At 34.0% G+C, this 17,814-nt stretch overlaps 1 pseudogene; it reads left to right on the top strand.

Annotated features, from left to right (window-relative positions):
- LOC135197636 (uncharacterized) overlaps nucleotides 1–17,305 on the top strand; it is a 49,779-nt pseudogene extending 32,474 nt beyond the window's left edge.
- Nucleotides 17,306–17,814: the final 509 nt, after the last annotated feature.

Below are 17,814 nucleotides of genomic sequence, written 5' to 3'. Positions count from 1 at the left end.
TTTCCAATCAGAAGCATACCTAAGTGCTCTAAAGACCAAAGTGGAGATGGCATTTAGTTTAAAATTGATGAAGCACGAACTATAAAAATTATTCCCCATTCCTGTGAAGGTGTGTTTCCTATAGACAGAAGTATTAAAGTTAATATTATCTCTGGCTATCTTGATATCTAAGAAAGGTAAGCAGTTATCTTTTTCAGTTTCTATGGTGAAGTTTTTGTTACTGTGCTGAGTATTCACGAACTCCAAAAAAGCATTACCCTGCCATGTATTTTCCATTCGAGGCCTTGTTTCAGAGACTCAAGGGTCTTAACCTAACTGAAAATTTGAGTAACTTGCAACAGAGAATGTCAACTACTTTGCATGACACATATAAGAGCGCTAAGGTAAAGTGGACACCTTTTTTCAAAAAAGAGGATATGAAAATACTTAAGTCCTTGAAAGAACAAGAAAATATTATAATATGCAGACCTGATAAAGGCAAAGGTGTGGTTATCCTAACAACTAAAACAAGACTACGTAAACAAGGCCATAACAATACTTTCCGATACTTCTAAATTTAAATATTTAGGTGAACCAAGCTTTTTTGTTTTTAAATCTTTCAACGAGAAGATAAAAATGAACAGATTCTTGAGGAAACTAAAATATCAGAAAATCATAACGGAAGAAACTTATCAGAAACTTTTTGTTACAGGATCATCCTTTTTATACTTTCTCCCAAAAATTCACAAAGAGGGCTGTCCTATCCGACCAATTGTTTCTTCTTATAATAGCCCAACATACAATCTCTCTAAATACATTGTTACTTTACTTAATGAACTCCCTCAACTTGAATATACAATAAAAAATGGTTTCGACTTTCAGAAACTTATTGTCATGCTGGACCCAGATCACTATTTGGTTCGATGTAGACTCTTTATTTACCAATGTACCCTTAGAAGAGACAATTAACATTATTTTAGACAGTTTCTCAAATGCTGATGACACTTTCCACGGTTTTAATAGAAATTTGTTTAAGCAATTATTGTAACTTGCTGTGCAAGATTCCGCTTTCGTTTTTAATGGTCTTCTGTACTCGCAGGTCGAGGGCGTGGCCATAGGGTGCCCTTTAGCCCCGATTTTTGCCAATGTGTTTATGGATTTCTTAGAGAAAAAACTTTTAGCCGAATGCCCAAGTTCTTTTAAACATACTTTTTACAAGAGATATGTTGATGATACTTTTATTTTACTTCGACATGCATGGCAGGGTGATGCTTTTTTGGAGTTCGTGAATACTCAGCACAGTAACATAAACTTCACCATAGAAACTGAAAAAGATAACTGCTTACCTTTCTTAGATATCAAGATAACCAGAGATAATAATAAGTTTAATACTTCTGTCTATAGGAAACACACCTTCACAGGAATGCGGAATAATGTTTATAGTTCATGCTTCATCAATTTTAAACTAAATGCCATCTCCACTTTGGTCTTTAGAGCACTTAGGTATGCTTCTGATTGGAAATCATTCCACACTGAAACTAAATCTTTACAAGATTATCTTTTAACTAACTCGTACCCTACGGAGGTATTTTATAAAATGACAAACAAATTTCTTAACTTAAACTTCACGGAAATTACCCCTTCCTTTGATGTACCAAAACTACCCATATTACGCCACTATTCCATATTTTTTCAAAAAAAAAAAAAAAAAAAAAATTAGGAGACCGTATCAAGAAAATTATTGAAAGAGAGTTCGGAAGTCTCAAAGTTAATTTAATACCTATTAATCCTCTCAAAATAGGCTCACGTCTTAGTCATAAAGAGAATTTGCACCCGTTTATGCGATCCAATATTATTTACAAATTTACTTGCCCGGGGTTTTCCCGGTACTTACGTTGGATCGACGAAACGCTTGCTACAAGTTCGATATTCTAGTCATTTGGGAGTGAGCTACAGAACTGGCCAGAGGATAACCAGCCGTGAATTTTCTAATATAAGATATCATGTAGCTCTCTGTAAAATTGAAATTAACATTTTTCGATAATTGACAAATACTCAGCATAGCCAATATATATAACGACACTTGAGTCTTTACATATCAAGCACCTCGTTCCTTCCCTCAATTCTAGTCAATCCTCTACTCTGCTTTTCTTGGCGTAGTCGAGGTCTGGGCAAACGACGTCCCACAGCCATTCCTTTCTTGTCCTTCACTTTATTAACCCTTAAACGTCGACTGGACGTATTTTACGTCGACATTTTTTGTCTCTCGGGTGCCGACTGGACGTATTTTACGTCGACATACAAAAGTTTTTTTAAAAATTCGCGGAAAAATACTTTTAGGCCTACCAGCCGAAAACTCTTGAATCACGCGCCTTGGGGGATGCTGGGAGTTCACGGTCAAGGTCGTTGTTTTTGTTTACAATCGTTACGCAGGCGCGCAAGCGCGAATTTCTTTCTTGCCGCACTAAAAAGTATCTGTGACACATCTCTGAAATTATTTCGTCACTTTGACATAATTTTTGTACCATTTTAAATTAGCCGTTACATAGAGTATTATATATGAAAATGTGCGCATTTTTATGTAGAATACAACAAAAAAATACTCATGATTGTAGCTTTTATCAGTTTTAAGATATTTTCATATAAATAACGATAAGTGCCAAAATTTCAACCTTCGGTCAACTTTGACTCTACCGAAATGGTCGAAAAACGCAATTGTAAGCTAAAACTCTTATATTTTAGTAATATTCAATCATTTAACTTAATTTTGCAACTAATTGGAAGTCTCTAGCACAATATTTCGATTTATGGTGAATTTATGAAAAACTTTTTCCTTACGTCCGCGCGGTAACTCTTCCGAAAATAATCATACATGCGATTGTGGTAATGTTTGCACCATTTTAAATTAGCGTTACATAAAGTTTATATATGAAAATGTGCGAAATTTCATGCACAATACAACTGAAAACAACCCATGGTTGTAGCTTTTATCAATTTTGAAATATTTTCATATAAAAAATGATAAGTGACAAATTTTCAACCTTCGGTCAATTTTGACTCTACCGAAATGGTCGAAAAACGCAATTGTAAGCTAAAACGCCTATATTCTAGTAATATTCAAGCATTTACCTTCATTTTGCAACAAATTGGAAGTCTCTAGCACAATATTTCGATTTATGGTGAATTTATGAAAAAAATAACATTTTCTTTACGTCCGCGCGGTAACTCTTCCGAAAAAATCATACGTGCGATTGTGGTAATGTTTGCACCATTTTAAATTAGCCGTTACATAACGTTTTATATATGAAAATGTGCGCAATTTCATGTATAATACAACAATAAATAGTTGAAGGTTGTAGCTATTCTCATTTTCGAAATATTTGCATATAAATCACGATAAATAGAAAAAAAACCACGTTCGGTCAAATTTGACTCTACCGAAATGGTCGAAAAACGCAATTGTAAGATAAAACACTTACAGTCTAGTAATATTCAGTCATTTATCTTCATCGTGAAACAAATTCGAAGTCTCTAGCACAATATTTAAATTTATGGTGAATTTTAAAAAAAAACTTTCCTTCCCTCCGCGCGCGGATTCTCCGCCACAAATCTCCGAAATGCTTAAGTCCCATTCTCGGAATATTTGCTCCGTTTCATATTAGGCATTTCATAGAGTTTTATATATGAAAATGTGCGCAATTTCATGTAGAATAAAACGAAAAATATTTGAAAGTTGTTGAGCTTTTCTTATTTCCGAAATAATTGCATATAAAAAAATATATATATAAAAAATTCGACATTCGGTCAACTTTAGCTCGTCAGATATGGTCGAAAACTGCATTTGTAAGCTAATATTCTTACAGTATAGTAATATTCAATCATTTGTCTTCATTCTGAAACATATTGGAAGTCTCTAGGACAATATTTAGATTTATGGTGAATTTTGAGAAAAATATGTGTTTACGTAAGCGCGTTACGAATTCATGCATTATTTTGTGATAATATTTTCTCTGTGTTGCTTTTATCGTTTTACAATGTGTTATATATCAAAATGATCGCAATTTAGTGCACATTACAACGAAAAAAAAGTAACTTGTTACCTTCAACCGTTTTGCGCACAGCGCGATTTGAATACAATTATATATGAAATTTCGTTTTTGCGCTATCATATATCGCATTATTTATATATGATAATGATAATTTTTTCATTTCTGATGGTTGCATACTAAACTTCAAGCAATGACAAAAAAAGGAGCCAAAAATGAACTCTTAATCTTGAAAACTAAGCGCGCTGTGATTTTTTGAAAAAAATATTTTTTCCGCTTATGCGCTCACTCTCAAACCCCTCCGGCATAATACGGGAGTCATTTTTTTATTTACCGCTCCGGCGTTTAAAGGTTAATGGATAATATTCCTTTTTAACTCTAAATTTCTTTAATTTTATTGTCACCTTGTTAATGATTTTAGTATTTTTAGCTTTTAACAATAATTTTTTATAAATTTAGTATTTTATGTTTTCCTTTTTAAAATAGCAAGTAAACTTTTAAATATATATTATTTATAAATGTGAATTGATTTTACATTACAGACTGATGAAGTGTCAGGATGACACGAAACGTATCATAATAATCTTCTGAGTTTCGGTCCTAACCCTCTGATGTCTACATGTTCGCACCTTTTGATATATATATATATATATATATATATATATATATATATATATATATATTATATATATATATATATATATATATTATGAATCACGAAAGTTTGGAACGTGATAAATCCATAAATAAAGGTATAAGCCACGAGGGAAAAGAAACAACGGAGTTTCCGCTCCGTGTTTATTTTCTCTCGTAGCTTATTTATATATATATATATATATATATATATATATATATATATATATATATATATATATATGACTGGAGTAAAAATGTTCTGTAACAACAGAATTCCTTTTATTAGACATATATATATATATATATATATATATATATATATATATATATATATATATATATTGAGAATAACTTGATCACGAAGTATATAAAACGGGATGCTATGTTTAAATAAAGGTTTTTTGCCACGAAGGAAAAAAGGCAAAAAACCTTTATATATATATATATATATATATATATATATATATATATAGATATATATATATATATATATATATATATATATATATATATATATATATATATATATATATATATATGTGTGTGTGTGTGTGTGTGTGTGTGTGTGTGTGTGTGTGTGTGTTATATATATATACAGGAATTTTAGCTGTACTCTTTCTCTCTCTCATCTTATTTATTCAATTATAATACCCATTGCGAGTAATTCCAAACCAAAATTCGTATGGTTAAGTTGCACAAACACACATACGCACACACAGATACACTTTTAATAAGTGAATTTTAAATATGAAACGACATTCTGGGAAGAAATAATAAATGTCATATATAGATATATTTTATATATTTTTATCATATATATTATATATGTATCCTATATAGATATATCTTATATATTTTTAATCATATATATATTATATATGTATCATATATAGATATATATACGTATATAAATGCAATACACAAATTAAAAAATGACCACCCTAAATATGTGACGTCACATGAGCAGCAGAAGGTATGAGCAGGGCGAGCCGCCGTGGCCGCCCATCGAACTGTCTTTCCACCACCAGCTACCGAGGGGTCAACATCCTCAAGATGTCCAACTTGCAACTTCCTGTATTTCGTCATTATCCGTAAGTAATCATGGCGTTCGTACATTATATGTTACTTTTGAATGTTTCGACGTTGTTATGGCGTTAGTTTAATGCAATTATATTTGGAAATGAAATGGATGGGGACTGATAAATGTTGGTGGGAAGTTCAAACCTTTCTCGTCGCTCGGCGGCATGTGGGGAATGACGATTTTCGAAATTTTTTTTTTTATCTTTTACTTGGAAGCCGTAATGTTAAATCGTACAATATGCAACGCAAATGAGTAAATATGTTGTTTATTATGGTAGGATAACGTTCTTATTGTCCGTTGGTATTTCGAAAATTTATATTTTACGAATTTTTCGACCGCCACAATATGAAAGACGTTGATTTGGTATAATCCTCGACCTTTTATCGTTAATTTCGTGCTAGTTTTCCGTCCCGCACTAAAATTTCAAAATATTCCTTCAGGGCCACGAGCACATGGTAGTATGGTACCTTCCTTATAACGTCAAAGTTTCCGGTTCACGACTGAAAAAGCTATTACATTTTGTCGCTTTAAAAACTTAGTTTCATCGTAAGTCCATTATGAAGACGTACTTTTATTAATTAGTATATTAATTTAATGAAATCATGAAATCATTAACTTTCACTCTTTCGGGGAAAACTGCCTTAACCGCCGTAAGGTTACCTTAGGGTATTATAATTCGGATGAGAGTAGAAAGCTTGGCAAATTATATTCAAAGTTAAATAAATGCCATCATGGAGGCCTTAGCCTATATTATGTATATGAAAATACTTTGGTAAAATTTTCCCTCTTCGAGAAAGTCTTACCTTAGGCTAAGGTTATTTTAAGTGTTAGGGTGTAAAATATGTTTAGGTTGTAGAAAAATTCAATTCAAGTTAGCATGTTACTTTATAATTATATTTTAATATTTAGGCTTAAAAAATGACTATTAGCCTAGGGTATAATAGCGAATGGCCGACTCTACCGTAACATGACCACCTTCCAGAAAATGACTGAACACGTCGTGTAACACAGGATAGACATTGATCAAGGACCACCGTCCATCGAAGCAACACCTCGAGACCTATCTTTACTCTTCGAAGTAAGTTTTTCCATCAATCACGAATCAAGGGCATAATTTTCGGGAAAGGTGGTCGCGCTATGGTCGAGGTGGTCTATAGGTGGCCATTTGGTGTTACCCTAAGTAAAAACCCTAAGTAAAAATAAAAAATTAGCCATTTTTCAAACAAGTGACATCTATTGAATGAAAATGTTAATGTAGCCTACTTCATGTTCACGCTTTTCATTTAGGCTATTAATGCATTGTCCGATAGACTACCCCAGGAAGGCCAGGTAAGGTTGAAGTGTCTTGACGTGAGCTATGATTTTGGTGTGCTCTTGAAGGCAGGATGACGTAAGTCTAGGTTACCTTAGGGTTAGGGGATACAACCCATGTGCTCTGAAGACAGGACATTGCAAGTTGAGGTTACTTTTTGGGATACAACCCATAAAATTATAAAATTTTATAATCTTTACTATATATACACTAACTGCTTTGGTAAGTAGATAAATTTTGTAGCAAACAGACTTGGTTGCTGATTGTCGAAAAGTTTAAAATACAAAAAATTCAACACAAACCATTGAATTTGGACTTGTAAACTGTACGATTACGGCTAGTGCAATACTGGTGAAGTACCATATTTGACTTGACTGGTATTTATGGGTCCCAACTTTGGAAGGGGCCAGGTTAGAGCATGACATCGCAGGTTAGGTTTAGTAGTTTTGTTAGGTTACGTTCTCTGAAATACCTACTACAGTATCCGTGGCCCATACTGTGCATCTCTTCAATTAAATCTTTGCTGTTTAAAAAAAAAAAAATTTTCTATACAAATAAAATCTGTCATCCAAATTTTTTAAAGATTTGCTTAGCATAGGCTAATGACTAAGTATTTACTAGCCTAAATAAAAGGTAATATAGCATATCAGTAATGTGTTCACATTTTTATGAATGACAAGATTGGATGCCCTGGTAAAGTGCCAGGAGTTTGGGATGTTTGTTGAAAAGTAACCTGTGGCTTTTGTCTTTATAATGCCTATAGTCATGACCTAAGCAGCCTAGCAGGCTCATTATTGCATGGTTACCACCAAATGCAGTGACAAATAAGTGTATTTGACCAGAGATTATGGCATTGAATAGTGTCATGACTTGCGGTTGAGGACAGGCTAGGTACATGGCAGTTTGGTGATGTCATAGGATTTGTTAGGTTAACTTTACCACCATATGCTATGGCAGTAAAACTGTACTTGTAGGTGTAAATATTGTCTAAGTTAAACATGGTTTTATGAAGACGTAGTTAGCCTATATCATTTAGAAACCAAGGTATTCCAGAATTTATGCATTTGTGTAGAGTGCAATTATGTTATAGGCTAGGGGCTAGATCACAGGAGGTTAGGCACTAGTTGAAATATTGCTTAAGTAAGCTTGGTACCTTCCTCAAGAGATAGGGTTTTTGAGGAAGGCAGCCGTTTTACAGTTAAATTTAAACTAGCTGCCTTTTTACTGTCAATATTAAATCAGTTGCCTTTTTCCTGTCTTAATTTAAAGCCACTGCCTTGGCTGTTTCAATTTTGAACCAGCTGCCTTTTTACTGTTAATTTTAAACCTACTGTCTTTACGGTCTTAATTGTCAACCAGCCACCCTGTTACTGAATTGAATGTGAAAAACCAGTCCCCTTATTACCTAGTTAATTTTTAAATTGGCTGCCAATATGGTAACTGTCTTAAATTTTAAACAGAGGGGTAGACAAAGTAAAATATTTGGACAGCTTGGTGGGAGACTGGTAGAGATTATACTGTAATTCGGCTAAGAGAAGCGGCTAGAGATCGAGAGGGTGGAGGCAGATGACCGCCAAAGTCCCAAGACATGGCACTAGATAGATAGTGGTTGGGTTGTCTATGTGCATCCCCTGTACTGTATTTTATACACCCTTGTCTAGTGTAGTCTGCAGTCAAGGAATTGTGTAAATTATATATTGTGCACGCCCTCTCTGTATTTACTTAGAATTGTTGGTATTTATATAAGCATTCCGCATGACCGCATGGGCCCCTGAGGAATACGAAAGCTACCTGGAATTGGGGCGTCAAATTTATTTTGCAGTGTTCAGTACGAGCCCTTGGGGGCTAATTAGTCTTCCAAATAAATATTACTTCAAAATTCTTGTTCAGGAGGTAAAACTCCATAGAAAAACTGCAACTGCTAAAGCAGAGGCCACCGGGGAATAGTAATTTAGATCTACCGAATTTAGTGTAGTTGTCATTCCATCTTCACTTGAACTAAAGTGTTATAGTGATAGGACAGTATGGAGGGCTAGATCGGTAACAAACAGTAAGTGGACCCATCCTCGGCAGAACGGTAAACAAGAGATTACTGTTTGGCAAATTAAAAAAAAAATGAGTAGGCTAAGTTTTCATTTTTCTACCTGGCCACATCCTGGCAAACAAATAACCATTTGGTGCACTGGAATTTTGACAGACTAATAACTGTTCCAAGTAATTTTAGAATATTTGATACTTAATGTAGCCATTTGAAGAAGTCTTGGTAGATCTAGGGTACTTATCTGCGGTGGCCTAGAATATGGCAGTTGCGGTTTTTCTATGCAGTTTTATATACTGAACAAGAATTTTTAGTAATTTATTCGGACGACTGTAATTAACCCCCCAGGGGCCAGTACCAAACACGGCGAAATACATTGGACGGGCCCCCATTCCCTAGTGGATGTCGTTTCCGCGGTTACGTTCCTTGCAGTCCATGCGGACTGCTTCTGTAGAAATACAGCAGTCTTTTGAAAAATGTTGACTTAAACTATTCACATGGCCATCTTTTAATTTTTTTAGTGTTTGTAAACCAAATATAAATGTCCATTTAGCACATAGAGAGAATTTGGCAAGAGAATGGGTATACTGTACTAGGGTTAACGAGGCCAGCACAATAGGTTTCAAAGTATACATTTGTAAGTAAATTTCGAGTTTAGCATTTAAAGGCCCTTCCTTCGCCTACCACCTCAGTTGCTCGTTAAGCTGAGAATAACTAAACTTTTCAGTTTGTTCCCTCTTCCATTTACCAATTGTTATTGGAGCAGAATAGGATAGACCAGTTTTCTCCATGATTATTCCACAATACTTAGGCAACAATCAAGTTCATTTATGTACTTGCATTGTGTTCATATTGTGGTATAACAAAGTTTCATGGTTACCTCCCAGCTTTAAGGTGTAGAGGTTTGTGTGACTGACAAAACATGGAATGTTTTTAATTTTTTTTTTTTTCAAGTTGCAATAGTTATTTAAGTTCTTGGTGTTTTATTATTTTAGATACTGTGTGGTATATTTGTCATTTTTTTATCTTGTAGGTAATTGTAGTCTTATCTTTTTTTCCAGGGGAAGTGTGTACCATATGAAGTTCCTGGGAATTTGAAACTAGGTAAGATTTTCTACATAATTTTTGTGTGATAGAGAAATTGTCTTTTAAAGATGTGAAAGAATTACTTTTGTGCTTGTCGTTTGAAGAACTTTTTGAATGTTTGTGGAATTCTTTATCATTGTTAAACGATTGAAAAATACTTTGTATTAATAAAAAGATTGTGAAATTTTATGCTGCCATCCGTGCTTGGTTGTGTCATCTTCACTCGACTTGTATGACATTTCCAATTCGAGTTCAATCAACAACCTATATAGAATTCCGGAGATGAATTCCATATGAATGTGTTTGTGTGGCAACCATCTCTGGAACATTAACATTTTATGTTGCACCAATATTGAAAAATTCTTTTATTTTGTTGACTATTAAATTTTTTCCCACAGGATTGTCGTTGTTGTGGAAACCAAGGATGTGTTCAGAAGCACTGAAAGGTAAGTTGACTTAGAGGTGGTGATAATTAGATGTTGCCAGATTTGTGATATTTGCTACTTAAGACTAGCGATTTTTCTCTCCACCAAGATCTGATAAATTTTTTTAAATTTATTGAGAAGTTTTCTCCATGATTATTCCACAATACTTAGGCAACAATCAAGTTCATTTATGTACTTGCATTGTGTTCATATTGTGGTATAACAAAAGTTATATGGTTACCTCCCAGCTTTTAAGGTGTAGAGGTTTCTGTGTGACTGACAAAACATGGAATGTTTTAATTTATTGGTTTTTTTAAAAGGTTTGGATAGAGCCATTTAGTTTCATGGTGTTTTATTATTTTAGATACAATGCGCTATTTCATTTTTGTGGTTTAGGTAATTGTAATTATTTTTTTTCCAGGGGAAGTGTGTACCATTTGAAGTTCCTGGGAACTAGAAACAAGGTGAGTTTTTGTACACAATTTTGTGTGATATTGAGAAATTCTGTAAAGATGTGAAAAATACGTTTGTGGTTGTCATTTGAAGAACTTTGTTGAATGTTTGTGGAATTTTGTTGTAACTTAGAAATTTCTAGGTACTTTTTTTGGTGTTGATTTTTTAGTGAAGTACTTTATCATTGTTAAAAGATTGTGAAATTGTATGCTGCCATCTGTGCTTGGTTGTCATCTTCACTTGACTGGTATGGCATTTCCAATTAGAGTTCAGTCAACAACCTATGTAGAATTCCGGAGATAAATTGAACGTGTTTGTGTGGCAACCATCTCTGGAACATTAACATTTTATGTTGCACTATTGTTGAAAAATTCCTTTATTTTGTTGACAATATTAAATTTTTCCCCTCAGGATTGTCATGGTTGTGGAAACCAAGGATGTATTCAGAGCACTGAAAGGTAAGTTGACTTACGAGATGGTGATAATTAGATGTTGCAGGTCTGATGATATTTGCTACTTATGACTTCAATGATTTTTTCTTTCCACCAAGATCTCTGATAATTTTAATGTGTAATATATTGAATAGTCTTGGATATTTTATATAAATAAATTAAAATTTTAATTGCAGATACGTGGTTATGATGCACATGTGCGTATGCAGTACCTTTAGTTACTTCGTACACTGAGGTAATTTGTATTTTTTTCTAGTGATTAAGTTTTCTAGTTAGTCTTGAAATAATGCATGGTTTCAATGATTGCAAGGTTATGGTAGCTGTGTTAGTTTAGATGTATAGACATGAATATTTTGTGACTAAATGCAGGTCTTGCTGCCTTTTAAAAAGGGATTGGGGATTGTTAACACTTTTACAGCATAAGTCAAATTGTTATTCTGGAGAGCTTAGGTTGATGTCTATATTGATCAAAATATAGTAAACCATTGAAAGATATATACAATAGATACATTAGGTAGGAGGGTTACAGAAAAACTAAAGAACCTTGCTCCACATGAATGCTGTTTTAAATAGTGCATCTGTCCAAACCAAAATGTTAAACACCTGTTATTCTATGTGTGACTATTTAGTTATACACCTTCCCAAAAAGCACCAGCTGGGATAAAGTTCCTTTCTGGCCGTCAGGTGGAAGAAGAGAGAATTCTTGTCGAACGGGTGAGATTTGTTCTCCATTAGGCACAAAATCTCAATCTGATGAGATACAAGTAAATTGTTACAAAAAACTAGTTTTTCATGTTTAACCCAAAGCCGTTGTCTCAAAACTGAACTAAGTTTTTCATGTTAACCATAGCCGTTGTCTCAAAACTGAACTAAGTTTTTCATGTTTAACCCATAGCCGTTGTCTCTCGAATGCCTTAATTGTCAGTATAATATTAGTTGGTAAATTTTAAGTTTGATTCAGTTTACATCTCGGGAGTAAAGCTGTTTGAGTGGCTGCTAGATCTCCAAGGCAACCCTCATAGAGGGTAGTGCCATCAATGCATTGTAGGTCTTGATGTCCCCATTTGACTACCTTTGTTGAACTTCTTTCTTACATCTTACTTTCTACCCTCTTAACAATTGTATTGTAGTAAAACAGGTTTGGACCCAGTGCCGTACTTTTGGCCTAAATTTCATATTTCGGTTCCAATCTCCATGGCAACTTTTGACTGCCTATCAGTTATGATTTTATTCTTATAAATATTGTGGTAATTTTTTCTCTTATTTTGAACCAGTCCTAATTTTTTCTCTTATTTTGAACCAGTCCTTTTTAATGCCTTCATACGGTATACATATACAGACACTAAAGATAAGGTAAAAGCAGCATTTTCGAAAATATTTGATGTAAGCATTTCCTTTCTAGCTTGGGGTACCAGTCAGGATAAAGGCTTCTGCAGTATTGGACCTGAGTAGGTAATTATATACACTTCACCTTCATGTTCTTATTGGTCAACGTGATGACAAGATTTTCGTATGATTCGAACCTGATTACATTTTTTCTACGCAAGTCTCTGAAATAATTGCTTTTCATAAACCTGAACAGTGTTGCAATTTGGCTTGACCAAAGTTCTTTACATTTCAGGTCAAGATTGTTTCGCTGGGTCACTCGCCAGATCGCTGCATGTTCACCTTGCTGAAGTAAGTGGAAAAGGTTGCCTGGTTCCAGGAGTTTGGGTAATCCAATCTCCATGGCAACTTTTGACTGCCTATCAGTCATGATTTTATTCTTATAAATATTGTGGTCATTTTTTCTTATTTTGAATCAGTCCTTTTTAATGCCTTCATACGGTATACATATACAGACATTAAAAATAAAGTAAAAGCAGCATTTTCTGTTAACAGATGAGAGGTGTATGTATTTGGATTGTGTTGTATCTTAGTGCTCTATGGTGTCTAGAAATAGTAACCTTGGGTATCAATTCTCGGAAAATATTGATGTAAGCATTTCCTTTCTAGCTTGGGGTACCAGTCAGGATGAAGGCTTCTGCAGTATTGGACCTGACTAGGTAATTATATACACTTTTCACCTTGATGTTCATATTGGTCAAGGTGATGACAGTTTTTCTTATGATTCGAACCTGATTACATTTTTTCTACGCAAGTCTCTGAAATAATTACTTTTCATAAACCTGAACATTGTTGCAATTTGGCTTGACCAAAGTTCTTTACATTTCAGGTCAAGATTTGTTTCGCTGGTCACTGCCACCAAATTGGTGCATGTTCACCTTGCTGAGGTAAGTGGAAAAGGTTGCCTGGTTCCAGGAGTTTGGGTAATTAGTATATTTGGAGATTCGTAACATGATGAAAATAGCTTGACAGATGAATCCTGTTGAAACTTAGTCCCAACGGTCTGAGAGAAAAAAAATGGTTTTAAGTAAAGCTATTTCACATAGAGATATTAATTTAGTGCTATTGGTTCACAGGCCCAAGCAGTTTTGTTGAAGTCTCACTCCAGTGTCTCCCAGGCCTCTTGGTGGCACATCGCCACTTGCACCAGACCTCCATTCCCCTGATAGTGCTGCGTGCCTCCAGTTATATTCTCAGGGTCCTTCACTCAATTCTCTAGATCTCTGAACACAAGCACCTTTGAAGACCAGGAAGAATATGTAAGTTAATAAGATTTGATACAGTTTCCTAACTATTTGAAAATCTTTGGATAAATCATATATGTACAGGGATCATGGTTATACATTGTTAGTTCCAGTGGAATATTATTATTAGCTATTATTACTATGATGAGTCAATAACACCATCTTTCGCCTGAAAGGTCATGTAGCAATTAATTTTTAACTGATAGAATTTATAAGAGTATTATTTAATAACTTGAGGGAACTTCTGACCAAAATTGTCCCCAATTTCCACAGGTGAGATGAAAGCTACTTATCTGGATGCTGGTATTTGGTGCCTATTGGGATGAAGAGGCTCCAAAGGGTATTCATCCTGCAGTTAGTTAATTGTGAGTTCAATTATACCAAGAATTTACAGAGGCAAAAATAAATTCAGTGGAATTATGTAAATAAACGTAAAATAGCCTAGTACAGTTCTCCCCCACTTTTCCATGTGAAAAGCTACCAGAACCTGCCGTGGAAATGTTCCTCTTAAAATTGCTTGAAATGATTTTGCTGAACTTGTTCAATGATGATCACCCAAAACACCATCTTTCGCCAGAAATATTATGTTGCAATATTGCGCTCTGATGAATATAAATGTACGCTGCATTTTGCGGGTAACTAGCCATTTATTAACTATGTTTAAATTATCTTACAGGTTATCATTATGACAAATTGTAAAGAAGAGAATTGTGATGCCAGTTTCCTCAGTAAAGATAATTTACAGTGCCTTGCTAGGTGGGTATAGTTTATTTTTTCTCAGATGATTTTTCTTTGATAATTGTGTTGTCTGCATCTGCATTCGAGTAATACTGAAAATATAGTAAAAGTGCTATAGAATCTCAGGTTTTGTATACCTTGGAAATACAAATCCTTGCTTTTGTGCCTTATATTGATGATAAATTCTTAATGATACAAAGTTGATTACTCATTAGCTCTAACTGACTACAGTAATTGCGCAGCGTTTCTTACGAAGAATGTAAAGTTACTCATTAGTATGGTTTGTTTCAGGTGACCGTGGTGCTGTGGTAATTTTCCAATTGATGCGGAAAGTAAGTTAATTTGTTTTATATATATGGATTTTTCCACTTATATTATGTGATGATTATTTGCTACTTATGATCTGCAATGATTTGTATTTCCACCAAGATCTCTGATTATATTGTTAACAAAACTTCATGTTTTTTCTTTGACAAAATTTTAAATAAAGTTGTCTTGCAGATGAGTGGTTATGACAAAACAAGTCTGTTTGGAAGAGCATTCATTCAGCTGTGGAAGCTCTGGTTTTAAGGTATGTATATAGTAAGTCTCATATGTATATAATGTCTGTATCATGAATGTGTGTATATTACCTTCCCAAAAGCACCAGCTAGGAACATTTCTCGACTGGCCGTCAAGTGGAAGAAGATTAAGTTCTCTCAAACGGGTGAGATGTGATTGCTATTATGCGTCACATCTCAATCTGAGTAGACACATTGTTTACAGATATTTTAAAGGTATCTTGGGCATAGTATTGAGAAATATTTGAAATGTACAACGTGTAATGATAGGTCTGCTTAGAATTCATTTTTATTCCAGTGGTGGTTAGAAGGCTTGGAGGCTGTGATATATTGCTGCATTGTTCCAAATGAGGTGGATCACTGTCAAGATAGCTGAGATTATACTTTGTTCAAGGTAAGCATTCTACTGGAAAACAGTAAGAGTATTTAAGCTGATGACTATTATTAACCTTGATTCGAAAATGAAATTTGTCTACGCAAGTCTCTTGATGAAAATAGTATTTTGGTGTTGCTGCTTGAAATTTTTCCTTAAACCAATTTTGTTTCTGTAGGAGGAAGGCAAAGGGGGATCACTGGCACTAGTCATGAGTTGGGGTGAGTAGTAATAAGAATTATTCATGAACTTGCAATAAGAAATGTTGAATTTCAGCAGTTTCAATTTGGCAAAATACAGATGTTTTCAAAACTTAGAGAAAATGATACATGCTCCTTATTTACCAGAAAAGTATGAAGACAGCCTCAACTGGTGGCTGAGAGAAATTGTTAATGTTGTGTTTTTTTATAGGAAATGTTTTTTAAAATGTTCATTTTGTTATCCATATCTTGACTGAAATATTTGTTGTAAATGTGGAAGCTTTGGTATGTATGATGTTTTATATGAATGAATATTTTGGTAAATGAATCATAGTCTGTGAAATTACTTATGCTGTTAAGCTTAAGTTTTTACTTGAAAAGTTTAAAGCTTTGTAAAGTTCGAGTTTTGAATTGATTTAAGTGATGAACCCTTATTTGCTACTATGAAGACGTGATATCACCCAAAACCACAATTCTGATAACTGGAACATTGAAATTCCACTGGTAGTTATTGAGTTTGTTTAACCACTTTTTCTATGTTGTGTTGCAGAGGTTAAGCAAGCAAGCACAGCTTTACAGTCCAGATTGAAGTGTATTGCTTGCTTTGAAAAGCGCAATTTCAAAGGATTGTCCAACTACCATATGATCTCAAGCTGGAAGGTATTGAGGTATTTTAGTTTGTAATGGTAAAAGTAGTTAAGTAACTTTCTCAAAAGGGGGTGTTATATATGTAAATGAAGTTTTTCCTGGTATGTGAAATAAATGGTTATTACTTTCTTGGGAAGGGATGAATGTGGGTACGAGGTGGTTTTTCCCCCCAAAAAATTGTTATACTTATCAATAACTGCACTCAAATGTGGCTGCTGCTTAAGGATTTTTTGTTTTGAATTAAGCACACAATTAGTTTCTGATGTAGTATTGGTAATAAGGGTTTATTATAGTAGTGTGTAATTAAACTTCCTGGGTTATTATATTAGTGTGTAATTAAACTTCGGAAGTATTACTCATTCACTTCTGTTAAACTTTTGATACGAATTCCAGAAGGATGCATGTTTTGTATTAATTGAAATATTACTTAAAACACTGGTAGGTTAATAGATTGTAAACAGTATAGGCTAAACTTAGCTATAGTGATGAAAACACTTTTAATCTTGATTGATAATGATCTTTACCAGCTACTTCTGATTACTTTAAAAAGAAGTTATTATATTTTTGTTTAATAAGTGTACTCAAAGATTTCTGTATTTTGCAGGGAAAGAAAAACCAGTAGTAGCACCCAATAAACCAGATCCCGATTCTTGTTTTTTCCTTTCCCCTGAATAAAATGAGCAAACTTTCTCTTACTCATATTGGTAAATTTTTTGTAATTTGGCCCAAAACCTGTCACTGCTATTTGAAGGTATTTATTTTATATAAGATAAGACCACCAAACATAGTATCAATTACTTCTACAGTATCTCCCAAACGTCTGTAAACTCAAAAATGTGATCATTTTCCCAGGCAAACTGTAGTCATAATTTTACCCTCTTGTAGGATAGAGGAATAGTGTAGTCCTAACCAGCTGATGGAAGGTGTAATGGTAAAATGCAGAGGACAAAATTATTATATGAGTAAGGAAGCTTTTGGTTGGACAAAGCCACATTTTAATTGGAATTATTCTGAAGTATATAAGGGTGATTGATTCACTAGAAAGTTCTGGGAAAGAAATTGATCCTAGGGGATGCAAATCTTAGGTATGTGTAGTCTACCTGCTGCACTGTCAGAGTATTGCTGGCTTGCCATCTGTCAAAGCCAAGGCCAATATA

Source organism: Macrobrachium nipponense, chromosome 21 (genome assembly GCF_015104395.2).
Source record: "Macrobrachium nipponense isolate FS-2020 chromosome 21, ASM1510439v2, whole genome shotgun sequence".
NCBI lineage: Eukaryota > Metazoa > Arthropoda > Malacostraca > Decapoda > Palaemonidae > Macrobrachium > Macrobrachium nipponense.
The sequence above is the reverse complement of the archived record's forward strand: the minus strand, read 5'-3'. Positions and strand labels throughout refer to the sequence as shown.